Source organism: Anomaloglossus baeobatrachus, chromosome 5 (genome assembly GCF_048569485.1).
Source record: "Anomaloglossus baeobatrachus isolate aAnoBae1 chromosome 5, aAnoBae1.hap1, whole genome shotgun sequence".
In the NCBI taxonomy this organism is placed as follows: Eukaryota; Metazoa; Chordata; class Amphibia; order Anura; family Aromobatidae; genus Anomaloglossus; species Anomaloglossus baeobatrachus.
Genome location: NC_134357.1, coordinates 410,204,538 through 410,215,899, shown reverse-complemented (window position 1 = coordinate 410,215,899; position 11,362 = coordinate 410,204,538).

Sequence of the window (11,362 nt, the reverse complement as noted above, 5' to 3'; positions counted from 1 at the left end):
CCTACACACACAATGCACCCATCACCCCCTACAAACACACACACACACACACACAATGCACCCCCCATCACCCCCTACACACACACACACACACTCAAATACAATGCACCCACCTTTCCTCCCTACACACACACACAAATACAATGCACCCCCCATTACTCCCCCCACACAAAACACACATACAATGCACCCACCCATCACCCCCTACACACACACACACACACACACACACACAATGCACCCACCCATCACCCCTACACACACACACACACACAATGCACCCACCCATCACCCCCTACACACACACACACACACAATGCATCTCCCCATCACCCCACACACACACACACAAAATGCATCTCCCCATCACCCCACACACACACACACTCAAATACAATGCACCCACCATTCCTCCCTACACACACAAATACAATGCACCCCCCATTACTCCCCACACACAAAACACACACACAATGCACCCACCCATCACCCCCTTCCCCACACACACACACAATGCATCTCCCTTTACCGCCTACACACACACACACACAATGCACCCCCCCATTACCCCTCCCCCCACACACAATACAATGCAACCCTCATCACCCCCTACACACACAAATCACACTGCCCCATCCCTACACACTCCTGCCTCCCCCTCTTCCTGTCACAAAGCTGTGTTCCACTTCCTTCACAGATGTTCCCCGTTATGTGTCCTCAGCCCCTCCCCACTCATCATCATTAATTAAACCTGTCTCTTCGGCTCCTTCATGGAGCGCTTACCATCTGATCTCCCCTGTGTGCCGGCGCCCGCAGCACTGTGATGACGTCAGCAAGGTGCTGATCTCATCACGTTACTGCACGTCGGGGGCGGGGCCCAGTCCCGGCGCGCTGTTCAAATGTATTTACGTCTGAAAGACGCAAATACATTTGAATAGGAAGAAGGAGGAAGCTGCGAGCACCGACTCCGGCTCCGGCACGCTCCTCTGCATTGTGTGCATGCCGGACACACAGCACACAGCAGAGCCGGCACAGCACAGCGCTGCCTCCTGCTGCAGCTAGTGTGTCGGGCCTGCATGCACACACTGCGGAGGAGCGTGGCTGCACATACAGCGGCCCATTACACCGTGCCCCTGCTTCTAGGGTGGGGGGGCAGGTGCCCCCCTGCCCCTCGCTGGCGTACGGCCGCAGCACATAGCAGGGAGCTCATTGGCACACCTCTGACCCCGGAAGTACAATCGCTGGTACTTCCGGGGTCATTCAGCGTCCTGTGCCCGCAGTTTGTTTTTGCGTCTTAAAGACGCAGATACAAGTAAATGCCGGTGCACCGCCCGCCCCCCCCCTCCGAAAACACAGCTGATTTATTAGACTGTCTTTACGGAGGGGGAGAGGGTGTGAAGAAAAAAAAAAATGCTGACAAGTATGGCCCTGGTGGTGGGGGCCCCCTTAGAAGCTCTTTTGGTGGGGGCCCCTGGGCTGGAGCCCCGCTTGCCCCGCCTATAATCCGGCCCTGGACACACCAGTGGGTTATATTACAGTACAGTTGGAATAAATCTGTGAATTTGCACTTTTTATATGATGCATGCCATTTTCAGATCGTGCTGGCTCCCCTCTCTCGCTGTTTGGTTGTAGTTATGCTACAAATGTCTGGTGGCTGGTCACCACCATGCTATGCACGCCTGATCTTGGTTTGCAATATATTCCTCCTGTTGGTAGCTGTACACATTCAGTTGCCTCACCCTTTCCACAGGCATTGCTAATTAAGCACCATACTTGGATCTGGTCCGCCTTTATCAATGGTTGTTGTCTGGCACTGGGAGGGTCAGTTCTGATATAGTCCTGGTATGTGTAGAGCTTGCTCCACATGCTGGGACCTGGGCTGGCCTCTATCCACAATTGCCTCTTTTGCAACATAGAAGCGGTTATATATACAGGTTACAGGTATGTGTGCTCCATTATGGTTCTGCTTTTAACTTTATCTAGGAGGCCGCATGGCACATGAAATACAGAATATAGAGTAGGACCCCCCTATTGAGATTTGCCGTGACGTTGGCAGGGGTGGCTCAAAGAATTGATCAATTATTTGCTAAAAATCTCATTTATATTACAGTACAGTTGGAATAAATCTGTGAATTTGCACTTTTTATATGATGCATGCCATTTTCAGATCGTGCTGGCTCCCCTCTCACACCAGTGGGTTGGTCAAGCTGGAATAGGGCCACCCAACTAGGGGTCAGGCAGATTGGTGGGAGGGAGGAAAGAGAGAGAGAGTAGTGAGAGCCCTCAAAGAGTGAGGAGCTGGAGTAGTAGCTTCCGGGGAGCTAGACCGAGGTTGGGTCACAGATGGTGGTCCGGGACCAGAGGAGTCAGGGACCGGTGGCAGAGACATTGGAAAAGGTTGCAACGGACATAGTCTAGGAGAACTATCGACATCAGAAAACCAAAAGAACTGACCGGTACTGAGCATGATGGGGTTCAGGACCCTAGGTCAGGAACCGATTAAACATCCTGATAATTAACCTGGGAGGGAGAGTATCTTTATGAACTTCCCTAAGAGCTCAGAGATTGAAGGCGACAGCACACTGCGGGGGATAGGGCTTTCCAGTAAAGTGACCCACTAAAATTCCAAGTGCCAGCCATCAAGAGCACAGCTCTATAGTGAGCGGGGCCCTAACAGCTTCAAGTTGAAGGGCCAGAACAGAGAACTAAATTGTGCACGGTGGCGGCTCCGGATTACCAAGTGACACCGGTGGGAGCGGACATCTGGACGGGCTCCCCATAGTGACTGTGATGCACAGAGACTTTGGTTTATCTTCAGTGTGAGTGTCTACTTTATAATCCTCATCCAGCAACCGACTACCCACAGTGAGTACCCTAGTCCCCTGCACCCTGCGCTCCCAAATAATCACCAGAACCCAGGAGGCCGGGGCCTTCCCTACCTGCGGAGGGACTGACACCTTGCTGCTTCACACCATCTGCCCCGGTACTCCTTCCAGCAGCGGCAGTACTCTCATTACAGCAACCCGCAGGTGGCGTCACAAACTTCTCCCCTGTAAATAATCCCCTTTCAAGGATCGGAGTTTGTGCCGAGCCCGGGTCAGGACCCCTCGAGGCACAACACCCTGGATCCGAGCACCCCGGTCTGCGCCGGGGCGGCACATCTGTGCTTAGAACTGTGCACAGTTCAATGCCATTCAATTAAAAAGACTTTGTTCTCCTAAAGGAGTTTGTGAAATTGGGTCAATTAGCTAGTGGTCCCATCCTTCCTGTGATTAACAAATCTCTGTCACTGTAAAGGGAGCTTTATACGCTGCGATATCGGTAACGATATATCGTCGGGGTCACGTCGGTAGTGACGCACATCCGGCGCCGTTAGCGACATCGCAGCGTGTAACACAAATGAGCGATGATCAACGAGCACAAAAACGTGAAAAATCGTTGCTCGTTGACACGTCGCTCATTTCCTTAACATCGTTGCTGCTGCCGGTACGATGTTGTTCGTCGCTCCTGTGGCACCACACATCGCTATGCGTGACGCCACAGGAACGACGAACATCTCCTTACCTGCCTCCACCGCAATGCGGAAGGAAGGAGGTGGGCGGGATCTTACGTCCCACTCATCTCCGCCCCTCCGCTTCTATTGGCCGGCTGCTTAGTGACGTCGCTGTGACGTCGTTGTGACGCCAAATGCACCTCCCCCTTGAGGGAGGGATTGTTTGGCCGTCACAGCGACGTCGCTGCACAGGTATGTGCGTGTGACGCTGCGTAGCGATCATGTTCGCTACGGCAGCGATCACCAAATATTGCACGTACGACGGGGGCGGGTGCTATTGCGCTCGACATCGCTAGCCGATGGGTGGACTTGCAGAAAACTGGGACTGGCTGGACCATGTTATCTTTTTTTTTAAAAAAAAACGGGTTCCGATCCAGAATCCGGTCCCTGTATAAGTCTATGGGGATCAGAAACCAGAGATTAAAAATGTTGGTAGAAGGAATAAGGAGATAGGAGCGCTCGCGATCTACTTACTGTAGATCTGTCATGGCGGTACGCTGCTTCTAGGTTGCGCTTTCACTTCTGGAGGAGCTAATTAACTGTCATTGAATATGCACTGCTTTCTGGTGCACTGGTGCCTGTGATTGGTTGCAGTCAGCCGCGCCCTCATACTGAGTGGCAGCATGTCTGCGTCAGCTCACTGCTTCCATTCACAGGCACTATACATATCTATATCGTAGGCTGGGGCCACACTGGCGTATGGCATTCAATGAGAGAGCATCGCTTGGGATATGCCAATGACCCTCGGCTGAGGCTCTGCTGCGAGCGTGGTCCGAGTGTCATGTGAATGTGCCTTGATCCTGCGATGACAGCTGTGGAGGAGAAGGAGGGGTTCATCTCCCTATCTCCTCCATTGTCAGCCTGTGCGTATATCGCACTGCACTTGGATATCATCTGAGTGCGTCCGATGTTTCTCTCGCACCCATAGAATTGTAAGGGTGCGAGTGATAGGAGACTCACAGACAATCGCAGCATGCTGCGATCTTTTTTTCCTCAGCCCGATTAGGGCTGAGGAAAAACTCAAAGATGTGAGCTGCAACATTGTCTTATATGGGGCCGAGTACAATGCGAGATTTTCTCACTGCACTCGTGCGAGTTATATGTCAGTGTGACTCTACCCTTGCAGTAAAAATAAATAAATAAATTGGCATAGGGTCCCCCTGTATTACAATACCAGCACAGAAAAAGCCCAAGAACACAGGCTGCAGCCCCAGCCCTGTGCTTATCTTGGCTATGTATCAAAATACGAGGAACTGCATGCGGCTTTTTTTTTTCTTTAAATAAATAATTTTTTAAAAAACTGAGTGCAATTCCCCCAATTTTGATACCCAACCAAGATAAAGCCCGACAGCTGGGGGTTGGTATTCTCAGTCTAGGGAGATCCATGGTTATTGGCTGCTCCCCCAGCCTAAAAATAGCAACCTGCAGCCACCCAGGATTGTTGCATCCGTTAGATGTGATAAGCCTGGCACTTTACCTGGCTCTTCATGGTGACTTGGTGCGGTGGCAATCGGGGTAGTAAGGGGTTAATAACAGCCCACAGCTGCTACTAAGCCCTAGATAAGTGATAACAGGTGTCTATGAGACCCCCCCCATCACTAATCTGTAAGTTAATGTAAATAGACAGCGAAAAATCCTTTATTTGGAATTAAATACAAAAAACACTCTTTCACCACTTGTGTTAACCCCCTAAACACCCCTGCAGGTCCGATGTAATCCACACGAGGTCCCATGGCGACTCCAGCTCTGCAACATCTGAGTCACAGCGAGCGGGCATAGAGTATGACTGCCCGCTGTGATCTCCAGGGAGAGAATGAATGAGCCGCGATGAGTGATGACTGGTTGCAGGCAGACGCTGTCACACAGGCTTGAGACGCGTCTGACTGGAACCAATAACACAGGCCGGCCACTGGGCAGAGAAAGCAGTGCATATGGAAGAGCAATGATGAGCAGGCCAGGGAGGCCGCAGGAGCAACGTACAGCCTTGTGGAAGCAGTTTACAGCTGCGAACGGAGCCTCGTTAAGTATCATTCTTATTTTCTTTATTTTTCCTTAATTTTTTTTTTAATTTCTCGAGTGCCGGATCCGGACCAAACACCCAGAATCCCGGGCCCCGGTCTGCACCCGGGCAACTTTTAAACAGTCTAGGTCCATCCTATCACTACTATAAGTGTAAAAAATGGACATCTGAATGAGCTCTTATGCTGATATGGGATATTCCCATAGCGCATATAGGTAGAGGAATCAAACCAAAACGAAGGGGGTGAATTGATGCAAAGTGGCCATCACTTCCTAATACTAACCCCTTGATCCAGTGTAAATCATCAGGAAGGCACAAAATGCTCTTTCCGCCAGTGCAGCATGTTATAATAACGTGTGGGATACACGTATAGAACTACAGGAATCAAATAAGACAAATCAAGTCAAAGGAATTGGCTCTCGGGAAGTATAAAAAGCAAAGTCGTTGACATGGCAATAAAAGCAGCATCCTTCTCACAAGGAACGATACAACACGCAAGCTAATGCTTCCCAGGTAGAAGCCAGGAATATTGCAAATGAAATGTGAGCCACAAGGTGGTGCTAAATCTTCATTCAAAGCCTTGGCCTTGATTCCATTTTTTAGGGGATTTCTGCAGACACCAGCGGGCTTTACTGCAATTTCTAGTCGGTGTTCTGACTTCATAAACATGTAACCTGTGACTACATCGATCACTCCTGACATTAGAATTTCCCTTATTTCCGATGCAATCATAGTGGTGTCTATAGAATTAACTATACTGAATGCAAAGTTTTGCTTGTATCAGCGTCTATCAAGCAAGAGACAATGGCGCCGATTCATCATTTGTGAGGGGTTTTAAAGTCACTTTCCTTTTTTATCTTGTGGTTCTAGTTGCCATTTTTGACATCACATTCTTCAATATAGCAGATGTGATTCATGAATTTGGCGCAAAGCCAAAAATGATCTTTTTCCTGTTTTATACTGGTTTTGCAACTTATTGGTGACAAAAGTTGCATATTTCACAACAAAATGTCCACAAATTCAACCGAAATGTTGGTGTACTCAAAAATATACTGTTAGGGGGTCTAAAGTGGAGTGGTGCTAAATTGTGCGACTTGACTCGCAATTGATGTAGGCAAAAACATTTGGAATCAATAAATAAAAACAAAATACCACATATAAAATAGACTTAAAAAAGTAGCAAATAGAATAATGAATTAAATGCAAACAAAAAACTAACAAAACTAGTCGAAAAAAGGATGCAAAGGCAATCATGATATCAGACTAATGGGTTCTGGTAGTCCACCAGAACTAGGACCCTTCCACCATTGTGGTCATCACCTCACAAAGCCATATCTTAATGGAATAAAGAGAAGAGGAAGAGATGATGACTGTCTAAATGGACTTATTATTTATAAGGTGGGAATTTTGGGTTGATATAGATGGGGTCAGATATATAAGGTGGGTATTGAATGAATGGTTCTTAAGGTGAAGAACAGTGAAACGCTAAGGGATGGGTGCCGGATAAACGATTTTGGGGAGACTTGATGAGCATGTGGCAGGAGAAAAGATTGTATGGACAAAAATGACTCCATAGGGAGCTTTCATTAATTATCGGAGTGGTAAAAGTTGTGTCACCAGATATGAGAGGGTATTACGGAACTAAAAAAAATAACTAGTATCTACCAGGGGTAAGGAGGAGGCATAATTTTAGATGTTTCAAAAGTGAAAGTAACAGGACTTGGAGATGTACCTTTGGTGGAGGAAGACTAAAAATAAGTTAAGGGTATGAAAAATACAGATCGAATGAGAAATAGATATTTTGATAATAAAAAAAGAAGAAACAATGAATGTATTTTTGTTTGGTTTAAGTTTTCTACACTATTCAGACATTGATAGGAAAATTGCAAACAATGTAGAATGCTTGAGGGGAATACGTGAAGAAAGTTCAGGGCTGGACATATAGACCTTGGTGTCTTCTATTTACAGGCTAATGAAAATCAGATAGTCAAGTCTAGTAGTGTAGACCAGAAGTGGGTTAGAGAGTGTTCTGGACCTTAAGGCCATGTGCACACGATGAGTATTTGGTGAGTTTTTTACCTCAGTATTTGTAGCCAAAACCAGGAGTAAAGCAATCAGAAGAAAAGTATAATAGAAACACGTCACCACTTCTGAATTTTTTTATCCACTCCTGTTTTTGGCTACAAATGCTGAGGTAAAAACTCACCAAATACGTGTGATGAGGCCTTAGGCTTAAATGGTCATGGGTCTCTATCAACTGATAGTCACGATAGGCCTAAAATTCATTTAAGGAGAATTTTCCCAGGAATTGTGCAGCACGTTAATGCTCTAAGTATTGGGCTGTAAGTACTTCTCAAGACCAAAATTGTGGGTCCAACTCTAAAGGAGCCTTGGACCAAAGACTGATCCTTGGGGCATGGAACAGGAGGCAGACTTTGAAGGACCTGGAAGGTTTACAAGCAGAATGTCCTAAGAAGGGAAGCATTCAGCATCAGGATCAAAAATCAAGTGGATGTCAAAGAGTAGGCAAGAAATAATCAGATGCAACAGGAGCACAGTGTCTGTGCATGCCATATAATATAGTAGCAATGCAAGTGTTAAAATCAAGAGCTATATTATTCATTCACTTCTGTGACTTTAAAACACAAGGGAACTTCTGTTTATGTCACTTGTGTCGTTGGATATGTGCCGTGTCCCCACACCCCCTGAGTATTCAGCCCTGATGCAATTTTAGGAAACAAAGCATTGTAATCCTTAGAGAGTAAAAGTGCAGCAATACCAGTGCCCAGAATGCACTGCAAAGACCGGGCATGAATGTTATTACGTCATATGGAAAACAATTACTGAACTCAGTGTCTGAATTATAGCATGGCACAGAAGACAACGGTGGCACAGGACAGAGAGAAATCAGCACTTTACCGAATTCTTCTGCTACGCTAGCATTGTTCTCCCAAGAATTTGTTTTTGTTTCATCTGTGGTACACATTATTAAAGATTCACACTGATAACATTTACAAGCAACTATCCCTATTACTCCATATAACCTCCCTATATCTCCCCCTATTACTCCATATAACCTTCCCTATATCTCCCCCTATTACTCCATATAACCTCCCTATATCTCCCCCTATTACTCCATATAACCTCCCTATATCTCCCCCCTATTACTCCATATAACCTCCCTATATCTCTCCCCTATTACTCCATATAACCTCCCTATATCTCCTCCTATTACTACATATAACTTCCCTATATCTCTCCCTTATTACTCCATATAACCTCCCTATATCTCCTCCTATTACTACATATAACTTCCCTATATCTCTCCCTTATTACTCCATATAACCTCCCTATATCTCCCCCCTATTACTCCATATAACCTCCCTATATCTCTCCCCTATTACTCCATATAACCTCCCTATATCTCCTCCTATTACTACATATAACTTCCCTATATCTCTCCCTTATTACTCCATATAACCTCCCTATATCTCCTCCCTATTACTCCATATTACCTGCTCTATATGTCCTCCTACTACTCCATATAACCTCCCTATATCTCCTCCCTATTACTCCATATTACCTGCTCTATATGTCCTCCTACTACTCCATATAACCTCCCTATAGCCCCTCCTATTACTCCATATAACCTCCCTATATCTCCTCCTATTACTCCATATAACCCCCCTATATCTCCTCCTATTACTCCATATAACCTCCCCTATATCTCCTCCCTATTACTCCATATTACCTGCTCTATATCTCCTCCTACTACTCCATATAGCCTCCCTATATCGCCTCCTATTACTCCATATAACCTCCCCTATATCTCCTCCTATTACTCCATATAACCTCCCTATATCTCCTCCTATTACTCCATATAACCTCCCCTATATCTCCTCCTATTACTCCATATAACCTTCCCTATATCTCCCCCTATTACTCCATATAACCTCCCTATATCTCCCCCTATTACTCCATATAACCTCCCTATATCTCCCCCCTATTACTCCATATAACCTCCCTATATCTCTCCCCTATTACTCCATATAACCTCCCTATATCTCCTCCTATTACTACATATAACTTCCCTATATCTCTCCCTTATTACTCCATATAACCTCCCTATATCTCCTCCTATTACTACATATAACTTCCCTATATCTCTCCCTTATTACTCCATATAACCTCCCTATATCTCCCCCCTATTACTCCATATAACCTCCCTATATCTCTCCCCTATTACTCCATATAACCTCCCTATATCTCCTCCTATTACTACATATAACTTCCCTATATCTCTCCCTTATTACTCCATATAACCTCCCTATATCTCCTCCCTATTACTCCATATTACCTGCTCTATATGTCCTCCTACTACTCCATATAACCTCCCTATATCTCCTCCCTATTACTCCATATTACCTGCTCTATATGTCCTCCTACTACTCCATATAACCTCCCTATAGCCCCTCCTATTACTCCATATAACCTCCCTATATCTCCTCCTATTACTCCATATAACCCCCCTATATCTCCTCCTATTACTCCATATAACCTCCCCTATATCTCCTCCCTATTACTCCATATTACCTGCTCTATATCTCCTCCTACTACTCCATATAGCCTCCCTATATCGCCTCCTATTACTCCATATAACCTCCCCTATATCTCCTCCTATTACTCCATATAACCTCCCTATATCTCCTATTACTCCATATAACCTCCCTATATCTCCTCCTATTACTCCATATAACCTCCCTATATCTCCTCCTATTACTCCATATAACCTCCCTATATCTCCTCCTATTACTCCATATAACCTCCCTATATCTCCACCTATTACTCCATATATCTTCCCTATATCTCCTCCTATTACTCCATATAACCTCCCTATATGTCCTCCCTATTACTCCATATTACCTGCTCTATATCGCCTCCTATTACTCCATATAACCTCCCCTATATCTCCTCCCTATTACTCCATATTACCTGCTCTATATCTCCTCCTACTACTCCATATAGCCTCCCTATATCGCCTCCTATTACTCCATATAACCTCCCCTATATCTCCTCCTATTACTCCATATAACCTCCCTATATCTCCTATTACTCCATATAACCTCCCTATATCTCCTCCTATTACTCCATATAACCTCCCTATATCTCCTCCTATTACTCCATATAACCTCCCTATATCTCCTCCTATTACCCCATATAACCTCCCTATATCTCCTCCCTATTACTCCATATTACCTGCTCTATATCGCCTCCTATTACTCCATATAACCTCCCTATATCTCCTCCTATTACTCCATATACCCTCCCTATATCTCCTCCTATTACTTCATATATCTTCCCTATATCTCCACCTATTACCCCATATAACCTCCCTATATCTCCTCCCTATTACTCCATATTACCTGCTCTATATCGCCTCCTATTACTCCATATAACCTCCCCTACATCTCCTCCCTATTACTCCATATTACCTGCTCTATATCTCCTCCTACTACTCCATATAACCTCCCTATATCGCCTCCTATTACTCCATATAACCTCCCTATAGCCCCTCCTATTACTCCATATAACCTCCCTAAATCTCCTCCTATTACTCCATATAATCCCCCAATATCTTCTCCTATTACTCCATATAACCCCCCTATATCTCCTCCTATTACTCCATACAACCTCCCTATATCTCCTCGTATTACTCTATATAACCTCTCCTATATCTCCTCCTATTACTCCATATAACCTCCCTATATCTCCTCGTATTACTCCATATA